This window comes from Pelophylax lessonae, assembly GCF_965119305.1.
Source record: "Pelophylax lessonae genome assembly, chromosome: 10".
In the NCBI taxonomy this organism is placed as follows: Eukaryota; Metazoa; Chordata; class Amphibia; order Anura; family Ranidae; genus Pelophylax; species Pelophylax lessonae.
Genome location: NC_138777.1, coordinates 187,801,899 through 187,821,861, shown reverse-complemented (window position 1 = coordinate 187,821,861; position 19,963 = coordinate 187,801,899). Strand labels below are relative to the sequence as shown.

Here is a 19,963-nt window from a genome sequence, read left to right as displayed (position 1 = left end):
AGGAAAGGTGAGTATATTTTCTACAATAATAAGGTAAGTAAAAAAAAAAAAAAAAATCATAACTACCCATTTGTTTTTCAGGTAACAAACAGCAAGCGGATGGCCCCAAAATCGATTAGGTCGATTTTGTGGCCGGACCTCCGCTTTAACTTTAGCTTATTCCATCAGAGTTTGACAATAAGCCCTTGTTCACATTGGAACGACTTATTAAGTGACTTGACAGGTCCAATTGCATGACAAGTCACACCCTATTGTCAGCAATAGCCATGTTCAAATCAATGCTATGCAGACTTTGCGGTGCCGCATAGATTTGAAAAAGTAGTTCCTGCACTACTTTTAGCGATCTCTGCTGCGACTTGAATAGACATCTGTGTAGGAAGCCGTACATATGTCTTTAAAGTTGAACCTGGAGTCGCACTGACATGCGGCTTTGAAATTGTGCGATTTCAGATGAAGTTGCACGATTTCAAAGCTGCTTTCAATGTGAACGAGGGCTTAAAGAGTAATTCCACTTTTGTTGAGGAAAAATCATTCCCCTCTGGGTGATCTCTGTACATTACAAGGATTTTAACAAACTTTGTTGCAGATTCCTACCTTTTGTTCTTCTGAAGAAATCACTGTGTGTTTCTCGTGTTCATGGAACTTTATGGCAGGGCCACCATTCATTTAACAAATGTTAAATATTTAAAAATGTTGAAGATGACATTTGAACGTTAATATGTTAAACCTTATATGACATTTTAGTGATTGGCCTCCATCTACTTTAAGCCTGGGTTCACACTATTGCGATGCCCCGATTCTATTTCCTGCATCGCATCTCCCTCGTAGGCAGTTCACACTGCCCTTTGTGAACCACTGGCGGTGTCACTACAAAGTTAATGACACCCCATATCGGTTTGCAGATCGTAGAGCGGACAATTTAGACAGGAATCGGATCACATGGGTGTGAACATCCATGCGATCCGATTCCAATGTGGGAAAAAAAAGGTTCCTGCAGCATTTTCATGCGAATGTATGGCTAAATTTGCATTGCACAGACATTGCATGTGATCTGCACAGCACTGCGGTGCGAATTACATGTGATGTCTGTGTTCGCAATAGTGTGAACCCATGAGTAAAGTCACGTCCTATTAATTAACATGGCAGGTTGTGCATATGCTGCATGCATATCTGGAATGCTGCTTCGTAATGCTATTGAAATAACAGTAAGGTACTTTTTTGGAGAGGTCATTTGCAGAGCAAGTTAAGAGCGAGTGACAGAGCTGAGGACGTCAGGAAAGGCGGCAGAGTGGGAACAGGATACCATAACAAAGTTGATGTTAAGGAAGCAGCTCTGAAAAATATAGCTACTTACTGCGTTTACAAGCTATGCTACCATGCTCCCAGCTGACCCAGTATATCACCTTCCCCAGGGCTGAGACACTGATGAGTCTCTGTATCCGAACAGCCATCCATTCCATCTACTGTGACCTTGCTAGTGACACAAGATGCAGAATTAAACCTCTTCAGTCTTCCAGGGGCCAGCAGGTTACATAGTTACATAGTTAATCAGGTTGAAAAAAGACACAAGTCCATCTGGCTCAACCAATAAAAAATAAAAAAACAATAAAGAAAACCCAAACATACAATCCCATATACACAATCCTATACCCGCAGTTGATCCAGAGGAAAGCAAAAAACCCCAGCAAAGCATGATCCAAATTTGCTACAGCAGGGAAAAAAAATTCCTTCCTGTCCCCCGAGAGGCAGTCAGATATTCCCTGGATCAACTTTACCTATCAATATTTGTAGTAGTACCCATTTATATTATGTTCACCAAGGAAATAATCCAGGCCTTTTTAAAAGCAATCTACTGAGCTGGCCGCAACCACCTCTGGAGGGAGTCTATTCCACATTTTTACAGCTCTTACGGTGAAGAAACCTTTCCGTATTTGGAGACAAAATCTGTTTTCCTCTAGACGTAAAGAGTGTCCCCTTGTCCTCTGTGTTGACCTTAAAGTGAATAACTCAACACCAAGTTCACTATATGGACCCCCTATGTATCTATACATGTTGATCATATCCCCCCTTAATCTCCTCTTCTCAAAAAAGAATAAATTCAGTTCCTCTATTCTTTCCTCATAGCTGAGCTCATCCATGCCTCTTATCAGTTTGGTTGCCCTTCTCTGCACTTTCTCCAGTTCCCCGATATCCTTTTTGAGAACTGGTGCCCAAAACTGAACAGTTACGACCTATCATATACTGTAAGGCCACTCTACTTTCCTAGCATGAAATAAGTAACTTTCCAAAATTAGCTCAGCATCTGACAGCACCCTTGTTGGGGGTGAAGATATTCTCTCCCCCATGGGAATTAAAGCCGTTGACTGTGATCATCAATTTTTTAGAGGAAGAATATTCTTGAGAATACTAGTGATAGCTACAACATTAACCTCTTGCCGACTGCCCCATGTACATTTACTGTGGGGCGGCAGCTCCTGTGCGCAGATTCACATACAGGTACGTCATTCTGCACTTCCGGGTCAAAGTGTGATTGGACACAGCGGGAGCCAATCAGCGGGTCCAGCAGACTCAAAGTCTGCTGGGACCCGCCCATCGTTCCTGACAGAAAACAAGGCAGATCGCCATTCTGTTAGTAGGGGGGACAGAGATCCTGTGTTTCTGCAAAGCAGGAACACGGATCCCTGTCTTCCTGCAGTTGAAGTACCCCCACACAGTTAGCAAGCACTCCCTAGGGACACATTTAACCCTTTGATCGCCCCTGATAATAATCCCTTATTTGCCAGTGTCATTAGTACAGTGACAGTGCATATTTTTTTAGCACTGATCACTGTATTAGTGTCACTGGTCCCCAAAAAAAGTATCAAAGTCTCACTTAGGGTTTATTTACTAAAGCTAGAGAGTGCAAAATGAGTCACATTTCTGCATAGAAACCAATTAGCTTCTAACCTCAGCTTATTCAATCAAGCTTTGGCAATAAAACCTGGAAGGTGATTGGTTTATATGCAGTATTGTCTAGCTTTGGTAAATAAAGAGATGTCTGTGATAGCCCAAGTGGGAGGGCGAAACGCGTTGACGTATTTCCGGTACGGCACTTTGGCTACATCACTTCCGGTTCACTTCCTGGTTGGCCGTGGAATGCACGCCGATAGCGGCGTTCCCGGTACCATCTACAGCTGACTCTTTGCTTTTAATATTACCACTTTTGTGAGTATAATTTTTTTGGCTAATATTGTTAAATCTTACAATCTCACTATCTCTGGTATCTTTTGTGGTATTTATCCTTTGGAGCCATTCAGGACCACATTAATATAAGGATATCCATCTAGCCCTCTTTCACACCAAGGAGAAGATTTGGTGCGCAAATCATCCATTTACACACAGCCACGCTCTGTGTGTGCATTACATCGAGATTGGGCCCAAGTATAAGATAAATGGGAGGGAAATGGGGGGGGGGGTCCTGTGCAAAGAAGGTTTTTTCTACCTAGATGAAGAGAATGCATTAAGGTAAAAAATGTTTTTACCTTTACAACCACTTTAAGAATAGTTTAAATCAGAAAAATACCGCAGTATGGCCATTAGATGGACAAGTACAGGAAATAAATACTTATTAGCTATGACCATCAAAACCATCTAATGGCTATGATGTGCACTTTTCCTGATTTACACTATTCTTATGAATGAATAACTTCCAAACTAGAGAGAAAATAGCCTGGTACCATTCAATGTTACCAACATTCACACAGAACAAATATACATGCAGTATTATAGGATGAATAGCTCTTCCATTTTTATAAAAATGCACCCCTGTATTTTTACAGTTTGTGAACAAACCTAAAATTCTATAGTAGTTAAAGTATATGAGATAAGCACAGGGAATGGTCTGAACTTCTGTTTTTTTATTTGCTGTCTGTGGCCCAGAGACATAACAAGAAGTCAAAGGAAATCTCCCTAGTATGAGAGGAAGCCCCCTCTTAAACCACTGTCAGCCAAATTGTTCTCCCCTTCTTGTCTTGTGATAATGTTCACCATCTTCTACATAAGCCTACTAACCCTCTGTCTGTTCACACTGGAGCAGAAGAGGGATGTTGCACAGTAGGAAATTATGGGGGGGGGGGGGGGTAGTTACTATAATTGAAGTGTGCAAAATCTGGGGCAGCTGTGCATGGTAGCCAATCAGCTGATTCGTTTCTATGCACAGCTGCTCCAGATTTTGCACTCTCCGTTTTAGTAAATCACCCCCTATGTAGCAAGAAGCTATCATCCTACCAAGGGACAAAGAGAAAAGCTTGCTGAAAATATCTGCTCTAGTTGTTCTAGAACATAGATACATTAAATGTAATTTTCTGACTTCAGTGCAGTCTTTCCTGGATGTTGTTAGGAGTTCACCAATTGATTGTCATTGTTACCTAAAGTTGTTTTTTTTTTAACTGTAGAAAGTCAGAAGTCAGAATATCTGGATTGTCCTTGAGTATATATTTACAGTGTAGCCTAGTTAGTTCACCTCTATGGCATAGTAAGCCATCAGGAGATCGCTACCCTGCCTCCAAAATCTAATCCTATTTATTAATGTTGTCACCTGCCATTGAACTCTTCCCTGTTACGTTATGTCTTTTATAGACAGCCACTAAAACCCAAAATTACATTCAAGGTGATTTTCTTTCACAGATATACATGCTGCCAAAACCATTCAAGAAGCCTGCTTCAATTTGTATTTCAAGTATTACTATAAATAACTTAGTCATATGGTAGAATTATTATAGGACCTACATGTCCTCATATAAACCCCCAGACTTCTTCTTCTTGTGACATTCAAAATCATCAGGCTCCTAAAGGGTGAGGCATGTCTGGAATAGGTGTGGCTTTAAGGGAACTTGGGTGTGATCACTGGTGGCTTGGGTTTCTCAGGGGTGGAACTAAATGTTTTTATTTGTTATTTTTATGTAGGGAAGTGTGTTAAGAATTCAGTGCTGTTTTTATATAAATAACTGATTTTGTTTTGTTGTCCTCAGTGTCCATGACATAACCTATCAAATGAAAAGAGTAGCTAGTACTACTTTCTTGTGATCTTTTCAATGAAAGCCTATGTAATATGAACACTAAATATTTATTCTACAAGATAGTCTGTGATTTTTTTTTTTGTTTCTTTAGCCAGGATTTTTAGCTTTTAAGAGTACCAAGATGGATGTCAAGAATAAAGATATACTGTATTTCCTCTTGTAAAACAGGGATACATTATTTATGAATATGGAAGATGCACCTGAGCTGAGTGCAGCCAGACTTGGCTCAGAAAATGTCTTGGCCCTAAAACTCTTTGAAAATGAAACTATGAATTTAAATTTAGGCCAAAAGTACATAGCATAGTAAAGAGACATATTGAATATTGCCTTTAAAGCATTACACTACCTTTCTGGCAAGATAAATGCGTCTAGATGTGGCAGTAAAACCTAACACTGTTAATAATATGAATCACCTATCTGGTTTCCTAAAGTTGAACTCCTTCAGATATCAAAAACAGTAAATGCAGTTATTTAATAAAAATTATTAAGGGGCCCTTTACAGTTATGCGAGGCAGTGGGTTGAGGTAGCTAGGGCTCTTTCACATAGGCGGCCATAAAAGCAGGCAGTTGAAACCCCCAACTGCCCAATAAATTCTACCATTACAGTTGGATGGGGCTGTACACATGCTGCGACTGCAGTGCTTTGCTTTATGGCTGCAGCAATTTGAACTTGGGTGGCAGAGTTTGACAGGCGCCACCGCCTCTTAGGCATGTCTATGAAAGTCAATGGGAGATGCCGCAACTGCTAGCCAAAGGCTCATGGTAGTGGTGCGGTATTTTAATGCCTCCATTTATTAACCTCCCTGGCGGTATTCCCAAGTGTGGCTCAGGGTGTAATTTCAGTGCCATTAGTGGTAACCCCGAGCCACACTCAGGGTACCACCAGGGAGAAGTCGCTGGATCCTGGAAGAGGTTACTTACCTTGTCCCCAGGATCCTGCTATGTATTCCAGCAGTGTGCGGCGGCCTGATGCTCTGTGCCCTGGCTTCCGTTCCCTGCGAGCGTCGCGTCGCAGGGGGGGTGGAACCGGCGGCAAATTCAAAAAGTAAAACACACTGATATATTGTAATCCTATTGGATTACATTACTAAATAAAGTAAATTGACCTTAGTTTGCCCCCCAGTGGCCTTGCCTGCAGTTTTACTGTACTTTATATATATATATATATATATTCAAATTGAAAGTGTGTTTGTAGTAAACATTGTAAACAAGAGGTACCACATCCCTAGTTTGTGTATTAAATGCTGGGGGAGAGACCTCCCGAAAGTGAAACCTACAGCTGGAACCTGAGGTGTGCAGGTAAGTGCTGGGGTTGAAAAAAAAGGGAAAAGAAAAAGACAGAAAGGAAAGGGGAAGAAAACGGGAAGGAGCAAAGATAGGGGGGAAGGACCAAAGGGGAGGGACAGAGGGGAATGGGACGGAGAGAGGAAAAAACAGGTAAGGGGGGAGAGAGAAAAAAAGGGGGGTAGGAAAGAGGGAAGGAAAGGAGAAAAACGGGGGGGGGAATGGAGAGGAAGAAAGGAACAGAAACAGCGTACCCCGAAGGGTAAAGAATAGGACAAGAGGGCTGGTGGGACTTTAAAGGTACCAGGTACTCAAAATGATAAAGACATAGTTAAAAACATGAAATATTTATTGACATAACATTTTTAAAAGAACGAAGAACAAACAATACAGCATTGATACATATGATTCTGACATATACAGACGTAAATGTGTAAGACACAAGGCGAAAGATAAATGATGGTAATAGATGGGTCCAATGCTGAACATCAAACCATTCCCGACATGTTTCGCGGGCAGCAGTGCACCGCTTCTTCAGGGGAATAAGAACACATAAGTGTGCAATGCCTTTTAGTATCCTGTATAATACAGCGACAACAAAAACATTTTGTTATTGGTTCAAATATATATGTAAATGTATATACTATCAAATGTAGAGTGCATGCAACTGTGAGATATCGAGGTACATCCGAGACCACCACCACATAGGAACCCACCACCAAATCGACCAAATGGAAGTGCACCCAGAGGAAAAACGCCTCCCCAGCGGATGTGGAGGGGCATATACGGCAGGACAGGGGTAAAAAATCCATCATCACCCAGGAAGGGGAGAGGTAGAAGAAAGAATCTTTATAAAACGGTTCTTTACTGTATATACCTTAATTCGTGTCTGCAATGGACACAATCACATAACCAAAAGCATAAAAAATGTGTCAGAAGCAGGAGGGCTCATGCAGAGCGGTCATGTTGGAATCCCCACGTGGGATGTTATTCTGTTGGAATAGAGGTTTGCACTTAAATATGGATAGAGTAAATTAGAGGGGGAATGTGATTTTTGGAAGAGCAGGAAGCTTTACCTGTATAATAGTGGATGTGCTATTTCTGAAAAGGATCGTATCATAAAGTATAGTACGGCTCAAATGTAGGCTCTCAGTTTTGCAACATTGAATCGGGGGAGGGAATGCCATCCATTCAACGCTTCTATAGAGCATAGTAAAAAAGGGAAGGGAAAGATTTGAAGTTATTGAGTCAATCCATTCCCAAGTCCTCTCTACCGAATGATGTAAATAAAAAATCTTACCCTCGTGGGACCGCCGTGCGGATGAACGCCAACTCCTGACTGAACGCTGCAAACTGATCCCGCCTATTATGGCCCTCAACCCGACGCCAAACTGCGCATGACGTCATGCGCAGTGTGGGCGGGTCAGGTCCTCAACCGCGCGCGCATCCACGGAGGGTGCGCGCGCAGTGTCGTTCTATTACTGGGCCACAGAGCGGCGGCCCCGAACGACCAAAACAGCGCCGGGCAGACAGGAAGTGTCAGGCCAGCGATGTGCGCGAGGACCACACATCCGCTGGGAAGTCCGGGAGCGCACCACTAGGTGGACGGAGGGGGAACTGCAGTGGAAGGTGGAAATTCGGATGTAGATCGATGCACAAGGAACATGACATATAAAGACAGAGAATTATACAAAAAAGAACAAGAAACACCTAATGAATATTTAACTTATATATGAGGTTATAGATCTATGATCAGACATTGATTACACTAGAAACCTATGGGGGATACTGAGTCCCGCATAGTTTCTGTATAAATAACCAAATTCCCAAAAAGAGGGAAAAAGGACATGCGAAAGAGCAAACAACAGTCATCTTACTGGATGCTTCAGCCATATACAATATTAAATCTGAGAGAGACAAAAAAATATATATAGATTTCAAATAAATACAGACTAATTTTGAAAGAGAGCAGTCCCTCCACTGATGGAGGGACTGAGAACTTACCAGTCTCCAGGGCCGCAGCCGCGACATCGCGGGGAGTGGACGGTCAAGCAAGGACTGTATGGTGCAGAGCAAGGGCCGGGATGCTAGGCAGCTCACCTGAATAAGACTCAATGATATTCCAAATCAGGGGGATTGGAGAAAAGAGAGGTGAGGGGATTACTGGCCTGAAAAAGGTTTGTAGGTCAGGACCTCATTGATTCCAGGAGGTATCGTTGCCTCTAGGGATTCTATCCAGTAGGATTCCCTTTGTAAAATGCGTTTGTCCCAGTTTCCCCCGCGGGGGTCCTGGGGAATGACCTCCAAGACGAAGAACGAAACCACTGAATTATCATACTTATGTCGAAATCCTATGTGACGTGTTACGCTAGTTTGTATGGTGCCCCCATCAGAATGGTACAGGTGATCATCTATGCGTTTACTCAATTTCCTAATGGTTTTGCCGACATAGAATGCCCCACAGCAACACATCATGAGGTAGATCACCCCATGAGTGTTGCAGTCGGCATAATGCTTGGAATGGAGCCATTTCCCACTGGGCAAGCGGATACCTGTTCCGACTTTAACCCAAGGGCATTTATCACACGCCCCACATCGATATGTGCCTTTTTTGAGGCCTGTATTGGTGGTTATATTGGTGTAATGACTTTTGGTTAAACAATCACGGAGAGACGTGGATCGCCTAAATACCAGACTAGGTCTGGTATTTAGATATTTGTTCAAGGTAAGATCTTGGGTGAGAATCGGCCAATGACGTTTTAAAATATTTCGTAAAATGTCATCATGTGCAGAGTATGTGGTGATAAACCTGACATTTTTGTCATCTTTTTTTGTGGTAGTTTTGTATAACAACTCGGCTCTAGAATAGGTATTGGCCTTGTTGTAGGCTTTTCTAAGCAACGTCTTAGAATATCCTCTGGCAAGGAGTCGCTCACGCAGCAGGCCAGCCTGGACACGGTATTTGGCTTCCGCAGAGCAATTCCTGCGGAGCCTGAGATATTGGGCAAAGGGAATACTAGCGATTATGTTTTTGTGTTTCAAACTTTATCGCATCTGGGATGTCTACTAGAGTCTTGTTTTGTCAGGTTTAAGTAAGTAATTACTAAGAATTGTAGGCCTACAATACATAACACAAATTTCCATGCAAAAAAATTGTACTGCTTTTGGTACATAATTCCTGACATAATCATACCGCCAGGGAGGTTAAGGGAAAATGTATGTTTTATGGTTTTATTTTGACATTGAAAGCTCTTCATCCAAAGAAATGTACCAGCAATGGGGTAGTTGTCCATTGCCCATGACACTGTATACTAGAAGAGTAAAAAAAGGTAAATTTGGTTCTTGTCAAATAATCAAGTTCCCCCATGTATAGTCACAATTATACTCACTAAAGGAGCATTCTATAGTAAAAGTTGAATAACTGTATAGTTATACTCTACAAAAAATTCAGACCATTCCCCAACTTACTATCTGTTGTCACTTGCCTTATGACATGCATTTGACACCAAAATTGAAAGAGCCATTATCTGCTAATTATCCACCAACCATTCAGATTTCTGCTCTCTCAAATATTTTTTTGCTTTCTAACAAAAGAAGGAAAAGCTCAAGTTGGGTGCCATGTTTTAGATCACTTTGCTCTTTGCCTTTTTTTAATTGAAGATCAAAATACTTAAACTTTTTTGGACAGAATACACCTTTATATACATTAGTATTTTTATAAGTGTAACAAGTTTTTAAACTCATGGAAATGCATGATAAAAATAAAGTTAATTGTTTTCTTTAGTGCTGTGCTCAGGGCTTAATTAGCATGCATTAAATCTCTGGTATTTGTACCTGTGTTTCTTAGACGCACTTTGCTGCATTCTTCTACTCTCTAACTCTGATAAAAGCTAAAAAATGCCAAAGAACGCTGAAAAACCTGGCTATTTGGCTTTTATCAACATTTTTAGGCCACAAGCTTTAGTGGGAGTATAGTTTTGCTAAAAAAAGCTAAAAAAAAAACCCCGCTACAGCTGAAAAAAGCTAAAACAAACGCTGAAAAACCATTGCAAAAAAACTCCTTCTACAACTACAGCTTTTTACTGGTGTTTTGATAGCATCCAGTTAAGCATGGGGCCTTAATATCAAAAACAGACAGCTCATAGCGAGTTTTGTACTATGGAAAAGACAAATGGCTGTCTATGCTTCCCCTGGCTGTCTACAATGGGTAAATTAACAAAAGACAGTGGGCTGTGCTGTAGTCAACATTGTAGGGATAATATTTTGCATGCTGGTTCTGGGCCATTGAAACTGAATTTGTAGACTGTGAGTGACATCACTGGCCTGGAGCCGGCATGTAGGTGACTGTCCCTAAAGTCTTCTTGCGATCATTCGTTATCCCTTTCTTAGGTACATAATGCTTTCCAGATCCTTCCAACTTTGTGTTTCTGTCCATCCAGTCTGGATAGTTACACAGCACAGCCCTGTCTGTCAGGGCAGGTGAGCTGTTTTTTCTCTGCTGCAATTACATGGCTCCCCCCTGCACATGCGGAAAACCACGTGGCTTTCAATTACGTGGCCCCACGTGGCTGCAATTACGTGTCACCCCCCCCCCCCCCATGACTGGACAGTGAAAGGAGAAGCAGCACACTGAAGAGCATATCCCTTTGCAACTTTAGGCTTTTTCCCTCTATCAGCATGTTCCTTGTTACCATGTTATCAATACAGCACAATCCATTGGCTTCTTGTGTTGCTTCTCCCATTTCCAGCCTGTGTACAAGACTGGAAATAGGATTACAAGGCTAGCAAAGGCTGACCCAATGTCAAATTCAGGTGCTTAGACTGCTTGAATTTAACATTTTAAAAATAAATGTAATGATGCTTTATTGACAATAATAATAATAATAATAAAATTATTGTGTCCTTTTTATATCTACCCGGAGATCTGCTTTAAAAGTAATATGTCTGTCAATATGTTTTATGTTGTTTCTTCTCATCATTGCTATGAGTTTTTGATTTTTCCTTACCACCACCATTGTTGCCAATTGAATTTTCCATATCACCAAATTGTGCCAGCTTTTCTTACAGAAACTGAAGTGCTCTTTTTCATTTGCAGGTGAAGTAAAGTCGGGAAGCTTCCGTGAGGGCTCCCCCACTCTGCTACGCTCTGGTGACTTCAGACCCTCCTCATTTTAGCCTTTTCCACAGAGAGGACTGCTTCACTTCCCCAATGGACAGGCAACACCATGAAACCTCATCATTGTAAATACCATTGACTCTGGTGGGACTTTTGGCTTCAACACTTTTGGTTGCATGCTTTTCTTAGGATCTTTATAACGCTTTCTAACAATGGCCGCCCTAGGTATGAATTGCTTCCGATCAATCACAATCCTCAATATGCAACAGGCTCTGTGAAGGAAATATCCGTCCTTCATCCTTTAAGCCAATGACTGTTTCAATGGATTTGGTCTTGACAATGAAGAGAAATGTGTTCAACAAGTTTAAATCTGTCCTCAGGTGACTACACTCACAATTACACAATGTGAACTCAAATTTCTGACTCCACAAATACCAATAATCCTCAGGATTCCAACATTTCTACATATTGATGATATTCCTTCTGTACTCAGCCAGCAAAAGGTCCCAGGATCTCAGTAACTCTACAAAAGGCACAGCAAGTCATTCTACTATGTCCAACTAATCACCTTTTATATTTCTAAAGTGGACTCAAAGTAAGTAAACCATCAACGATGGTAGAACGTTCTAAAGACACTAAAAAGCAATGAAATCAACCTTGTATATACGGCTGTACAAAATTTCACTGTATATAAATGTAAAAGTAAACCACTTCCCTGCTGGGGGAGAATGAAAGTGTAATGGAGACCCCCCCAGGGCAAGAAAGAGGGGGCCAAGCATGGTGCAGACGTCTCTGCTGATCATAATGTATTCATCCATGATGTTAGGAAAGAAACTTATACAGTTTAATGTATAGAGCTCAGCTCTCACCAGCATTTCATTTGCTTCCATTGAACAGTCATGGTATGTAAAAGTCAATAATTTAGTATTTATCAATATATATATATTTTTTGGTTTGCCAAAACTTTTATTCATCATGTAATTTAGGTACACAATTTTAGCTGTACAATTTGTGTTGACCTAGTCTGCTGCCCCACACTAGTGCCTGCATGCTTTTTCCACTGAACCAACCACTTCCTGTTTTTCATTAGATAAGTAACTCGAGGGTTGGTCCACCCACCATGAATTCCAGCTAAGTTGTCCCTAGAAACAAGTCTAAGACTCCCTTGGAACCATTGGTGCCTGATAAAACAACTCCTTATGTGCATTTTTTTGTCTCAAATCAGACTTCCAGTGGCAAACCAGTAAGACATATAATGGTTTTGTCAGCTGCACTCGAGAAGATGTTAGTGATAGATGGCTTGGATCATTTTTTAGAGGCAACTTAGCTGGAAGAAAATCTGCAACTGGGTATAAACTGGAAAGAAGGTATAAAAAAGGAAAGTGGGGAGCAACATAAATTATTTTGCTGCTGCTTCTGAACAGTGCAGGTGTAGGCATGTGCCTCCGTAGGCTTACTGGAAATCTACAGCTAGATAAGGCAATATATAAAATTTTCACAATCATTACTGTTTTATTTTCTATAGAATAAAAGACACAATGGGAAAAAGGGTGGTCAGAAAAAAAATATGCAGCAGCCCATGGCAATCAGACATATATGGTATTGAATCAATAAAGGAGTACGGCATGTTCATTTTCCAATGGAATTTTTCACTTAGCTTGGTGAATGTGCTGATCTAACAAAGTTCACTTTGCGAAGAATACCCAATCACATGTAAAGAGAAACAAACAAAAAAAAGTATGTTTGCTTGGAAATGATCAGATGATGGAAGTTAGCAGAGCTCCAACTCATTCATTAATCTTAGGGAAAATTCCCTTTCAAAGTGAAAATTTACTTTACAAAGTGAGCAGCCTCTTTGCCTTTAGTAAATCAACCCCTATATGCCTTTAATTACTAAAGTCAACTTTTGTAAAAAAAAAAAAAAAAGCAACAGAAACCAATTGCAAATGCATGTACTGGAACACCATTGTTATCCAGGACTCGCAGCCCATTGCCTTGGTGACATCAAGGGCTTTGATGCTCCACTGAGAGACCTTTAATGCGTTGTAATTTTGTTTATTATGATGGTTGTATCCTAGAAAACTCAGACCTTGGTATATAAGCTGCCGGTGAGAAGCCAAGGCTTTCTAATGGGTACTTTTGCTCCCAGCTTAAACTAATACCAATTTAAAGTTAGAGAACTACCACATTATCATATATATGAAGCCATATAAAGAAACCTGATGCATTAGCCACCAGGGATTCCTTTTCTTTGGCTATCTGCAGCCTCAGAATCTGGCTGGCCCTACCTCTCTCAGTCAACTCACAGCAATATTAAAGATTCTAAAGCAGTGGAACTTCACAGGCAAGAAACTAGAAGTAAAAGAAAGGCTTATTTCATTAAAGTATAACTAAAGGCAAAACTTTTTCTTTAGTTTTGGACAGACTGGAGATGGATTAGAATGCCTATTAGGTTTTTATTGCTGTCCGTACCCTCTTTAGATAGATTCACCCTTTCTATATTTGTCATGTTTAAAATTGTTATTGAAAGTGAAAGTACTTTTTATAAAAAATACTTTTTATAAAAAACATTTTGAGATGTTCCCTGAAAAGTATTAGAGGGAGATCTCTTCCAACGGGGACACTAGTCTTGATGTCCCAAAGGAATTTCCTTAACTTGCAGGGATTTCCTCTCACTTCCTGTTTAAGCTATGGGACAGGAAGTGAAGGTAAATCTCCCCAGTTTAGATAGATTTACCCTCTCTATATTTGACATGTTTAAAATTATTATTGAAAGTGAAAATAAAAGAAAATCCCAAATTTTGATTTGTTCCATGAAAAGTATTAGAGGGGATCTCTTCCAACGGGGACACTTGTCTTGGTGTCCTAAAAGGAATTTCCTTAACTTGCAGGGATTTCCTCTCACTTCCTGTTTTAGCTATGGGACAGGAAGTGAAGGTAAATCTCCCCAGTGACTCCCTTAATCTAACCAAAATGGAAAAAAGTTTTGCCTATACAGTAGTTCTACTTTAAGACATGTTCTGAGTGCTATGCAGAGGGCACTAAAGAAAGGATGGTGGTCTTGCTTAGGGTTAGCAATAGGAGGGAAAACGTGAGTCCTTTGCAAAAACAAACTTTTTTCTGACAAATGAGAGATTCAGGAGGAGATCAGAAAAAAGCAAGCTCCATTAAGAGAATAAGGTCATCAGTGAAGACATGTCAACCGTATTGGTAAATGTGCAAGCAAAAGGTTTTTACAGGGGTCCTCTTAACTTCATCTGGTAATGGGACACAATTTTGCCTCCCTTGCTAAGGGTTATAATTTTTTCCTGATTTATCTAAGTGCCCGAAGGAGCAACTGTTCTTCTGCTCTTAGCAACCTAACAGAGCCTTTATTTCAGTTTCCCATACTGCCTATAAAGAATAAAAGATAGTAGAGAAGATTAAATCAGAAGAATAGCTGAATCATTACTTTTTGATTCTCCTGAATATTTGCATATGGATTTGTCTGATCTGAAGAGAATAACACAAGTTAGTAATGAAGAGAATTGTGATTTATAAATTGGATGATTCTCTGCAGACTGAGCAGGGCTCAGATGAATTAAAGTGACTCTGTTGCTAAAACTTAAAACAAAGTCTTCCCTGCAAAGAGAAACTTGACTTCCGGGAGTTTTGATTTCCTTTCCCCCCACTACGCTCTTTGGTTTCTCCCACTGACCTCAACATTGATACAGGACACAGCAATGACATAGTGACCGGCAGTTAGAAATATTGAGAGCAGTGGGGTACTGGGATCTGACACTCCAAGTTCATGGAGTTCAGATTTCTTAGGTAGGCAGCAAGAGAAATACTTTTTTAGGATCTCTCTAGACAACACTTTGTTTGAGATTTATGCTTTAGATATTTAGTTGCTTTGAAAAGTAGCCCTATTCACAAATTGACCAATTTGCTTGATTTTTTAACCAAAGCACTGAAAAGGGAACTCAATTACTGGGGGCAAAAAGAGCAGCTTTTCCTGTTGTCTTCCACACTTGCGGTCAGAACTTTTTTTTCCTTCTTGTTGATTCTATTAGAGAGTTTTCTCTTAGATGTCAAATTAAAAGGAATTATTCAATATTTTTGCACATGGCAACCATCGATCCAATCTTGCATTGATTACTACAGGAAAAGTATTTATATATACATAAATGTTGAATGTAGGCACATCATAGGTAATTGATAAAATAGTTTAGATGATGGAGTTGCTCATGACAATTTATTTGAAATGTGTTAAATGATTATATGATTTATTTCACAACCTCGGACTATTAGTTTAGGGTTTAGCATGCCCTTACACAGTCCCTGATGTGGCTCACTCATTAAGTTATAAATATATGTATAAAGAGCTTTGTAAGATATTTTTTATCATTTTCAATTTCAGATTTCACTGGTCAACATCGAAAACTGTCTTTCACTACATTGGTCATGAGAGCAGAATTTTTTTGATACCACAGAATTTAAGGAAGCATATACAAAATAATAGTTCATCATAAACTGTGGTTTAAGCAATACTTTATGTTTCATTCTTCCCCTTCTCCATCCCAACTACCTCAAGTAGACATTACACTTCCCATACTCAGCACCACACATATAAATGGTGGTGCCCCTCCACATCAAGAGATGAGCAAAAGTCTTAAAATCCACCTTACTTGTCTGATTTGATTTTTGGTGTAAACATTCACTGACGCTTGCATATATTTCAACTATGGGCTTTTATAGGGTTTCTTTTTTACCAATGGAAGAGCAAATACATATTCCCTTGTTAGAACTTTGAGAACAAAACACGCAACATAGTTAGTATTTGTCAGCCTTTAACAATGGTAAATTAGTAGCACTTATGATTTTTTTTTTATAACAAGTGCACGAGAGATTAACCTTCTGAGTGACTGAAACAATGATGATCACTGGCTTACCTACTGTTAGTGCTAGAGAAATCACACTGGCCTAAAAATTATGGCTGTTTAGCCTTTGGGAAAAAACGGGAAAAATTGTTGCTAGCTGTGGCTTGACTACAAAAATGTTTTTAGGCAAATTACTTTTTGAGCGTTGGTTTGAGTTTTGAGGAGTGCCCAAAACAAAAGTTCAAACGTTCAAGACATTTTGGGAGTTTTAGTCCACATTTTTATTGATATAGACCTAGAGGTTGCTAAGGGTTCTTTGAACAATTATCAATTTCTGTCTCTCACTAATGTATCGTGGGTTGGAGACATAGTCATTTTTAGCAGGGGATCCCTGAGGTTGGAAAGTTTTTTCAAGGATTCTTCTGTGTTGAAAAGGTTGAGAAAGGCTGACATAGAGTAGCATGATAAGCCAATATATTCATCTTGATACTGTATATCAGGGATCCTCAAACTACGGCCCTCCAGCTGTTGCAGAACTACACATCCCATGAGGCCTTGTAAAACTCTGACATGCCCAAACATGACTAGGCATGATGGGAATTTTAGTTCCTGAACAACTGGAGGGCCATAGTTTGAAGACCCCTGCTCTATATCAATAAAAATATGGACTAAAACTTTTTAAGTGTCATGAACTTTTGTACAGTACTCCCAAACACCCACCACGAAAGCTTCATAGCTACTGTATGTCCTCTTTTGAGACACAGAGAAGCGGCCCAAGACCATTCATATATCGACATGAGAAAATGAATCAGCACAATATATGTTGGATCTGGTTTGTTTGCTCATCTCTACTATATACCATGACTCATCGGTCACAAATCATGAGGGGCATTAAGTTCATTTGTTTATTTCTTTATGTACTAAAAGGAATAATTCCCCTCTACCATGAAATACAACATATCACATTGTAACAGGCCTCATTTATCGGAATGTCTGTAAAAAGGACAATCTCAAACAGTCCAGATTTCCCAAAAGAGCTATTCTGCATATCCCATTACTTTGTCCAGTTTTGATAAGTGATAGAAAAAATGTAATGAGTGATATGGGCAACACGGGCATTTTAATATAGGTCTTCCATCAAGATATTTCAGTAAACGATACACATGTTCTGTAGTTCTAATAAAAAGATCGCTTTAGCTCAGTTTTAGGGCAGCAGTATGAGTAAGGCAGAGTGGTGCTGTACTGAACTTCCAGTAAGCTGCTGGACCACCTTCTTCCCATTAATGTTTCGGTGGTCAGCTGTAGTAATTACTACCATAGAGAAAGAGAAGCATTTCTAAATAAGAAAAAAGGTGGGGAAACTTTCTTGATGCTGGAGCTAGACAATGGCACCTAGAGTGATGGAGACTCATAAATACAGCTAGATGTCAGCATGGCATCCACGTTCTGTTCCCAGGTCATCTCACTGTTCAGGAATAGATGTGAATCAACAAGGAATCCTCAATGTGGTCTTATGTCACATTGTCACAGCTGGGTTCCGGGCACAGCAAGGCAACACTGTGGGCCTAAGAGTAACCTAGTTACAAAAGTTTTGGAACCATATAAAAGCCTTCAGGTTAAGATGCTGTTAAACAGGAATGCCACTCCACTGTAAAATGTTTGCAGTGGGGGTGTATTGTCCTGTAAATTGCTTATCAGTTTAGGGAATTATGTTTGAGGGCCTTTATGAAAATGTTATGACAAAGTGTTTTAACCCACAGCAACCAATCAGATCCTGCCATTTTATAGAACAGGTTAGTAGCAAAAGCGGAGATCTGAGTGGTTGATTTGTGTCCTAGCTCTTTTTCAAAAACATTTGGGGTATGTATACACATGCATTCTTACTTCTGTTGAAAGATTTATAATTGGTTTTTCAAAGAGCTGGACAGAAACAAAAGTAAAAAAAATCATATAGTCCTTACCTTCTCTGGTCTCTTGTCCTCAATTGGGTTATATTTTTCTGTTTAAAACTGCAGCATACTGCAGCTTCAATCTTGATTTTTGTTTTTAAATCACAGTCAGTAAAAAAAATAGAATTTTATTATCATATCACTTTCTGTCTTTTATTTTAAGCTATGCAATTGATCAATGATAAAAGCCTATATGAAATAAAGAAGGATTAAAAACACTACCTGGATTAAAGCCAGATTAAAGACTGAAGGATTGAAAAGGAAATAAAAAATCAGTAATATGACCTTTCATCTTTTATTCTTACTCTTCGGGACGTAATAATCACGCCAGTGTAAACATACCCTTACTGTGGAACTGTTTTCATAACTTTCCGTTCTTTTTTTCTGTGACGAGGACCACATGTTTGTCCACCTTGTATATTATAACGATGTAAAGCTGTACTTATATAAACTTAATGTAAGTGATTTAGCTGTAAATGCAATAACAAGCCAATGCAAACATATACTATATAGCTGAATAGAGGCAGTACTAGCACTGTTATTGCACTACTGAGTAGGAGTAACCATAAAGGCATTAATATGTGTATGTACAAATAGCACCTCTTGTGTCATACTGAATTTGTCTTTATTAAATACAAACTTCTTTGAGCAGTTTGAACTATGTGACAGTTGAAACGTGGAGTGGAGCGGAATGCAGAATATCATAATTGGCTCTTGCCAATGGATTCGCTAAGTGGCATATTTTTACCAAATCCAAAAGTTAATTATTAAATCAGAAAAAAAAAATGCTGTCACTGTACGTGCTTTAGTGGAATGTGACAGGGAATGTACGATTTTTTTGGAATGAATCCAAAATTAAAGGGACACTACAGACAAAAAATAAATGGAAATGCAAAAGCGAAAGAGCTGACTTAACGTTTCCTGCACATCAGACCCCTGTCTGCAGACAGTTCATTGTGCCTGCTGTACTTTCTGATATATTTCTGTCTTCCAAGTAAGCTTATAAAAACTGGAAAGTGAAAGAGGTAGGTGTTGCCCAAAGCCACCAATCAGATGATGTAGCAGTTGTAGTTTGGTTGCGATGGGCAACGCCTTCATTATGCATACAGACAGCAAAGAAGAATAGTGTGAATTACAAAAAATCTGAATTTTGTGGACTTAAGTGAAAAGATATGTTTTATTTGACACAACAGCATTGTAATAATGTTTGGAAATGCTGGTTTCTTTAAACCTGTAGAGATGCAGTGCAGGAGGGTTGTAAAATAGATGGTAAAACTTAAAGGGTCAGTTTATCCAAAAGTTATATTTCAGGTATAGGTGGATGCTGATGCGCTAAGCTTGCTCCTGGTTTCTCCTACATTTTGGACCCTTCCCATCATAATTCCTGACTCTATGTCCACCTGGAAGTTTTGTGTATTTCTGACCACCTTTGCATATCCCAGCTTTCCCTGCTACATTCTCCATAATATCATGAGCAAAAAAAATCCAACAGTAAGGCCCTGTTCACACCTGAGCGTATTTCAGCTCGTAAAACGCTCAACTCTGAAGTCTCAAAACACCCAACAAGCAAAATCCCATTCATTTCAATGGTTCCTGTTAACATCTGAGCGTTTTGTCTCCAGAAGAAAAATTCCTGAAGCTCAAAAAAGTACATGAGCTTCTTTTTTGGCAGATTACAAGCGTTTTTGTTAGATGGCA

General features: G+C 39.7%; 1 protein-coding gene across 2 annotated transcripts in view; it reads left to right on the top strand.

Moving 5' to 3' along the window:
• The window catches only part of MAF (MAF bZIP transcription factor), a 157,168-nt gene extending 143,173 nt beyond the window's left edge, over positions 1-13,995 (top strand). For both annotated transcript variants that reach the window (XR_014225798.1, XM_082270139.1), the window contains exon 3: positions 11,437-13,995. The gene's annotated coding sequence lies outside the window, so the exon portion shown is untranslated. The remainder of the gene's footprint in view (positions 1-11,436) is intronic.
• The last annotated feature ends 5,968 nt before the right edge of the window (positions 13,996-19,963 follow it).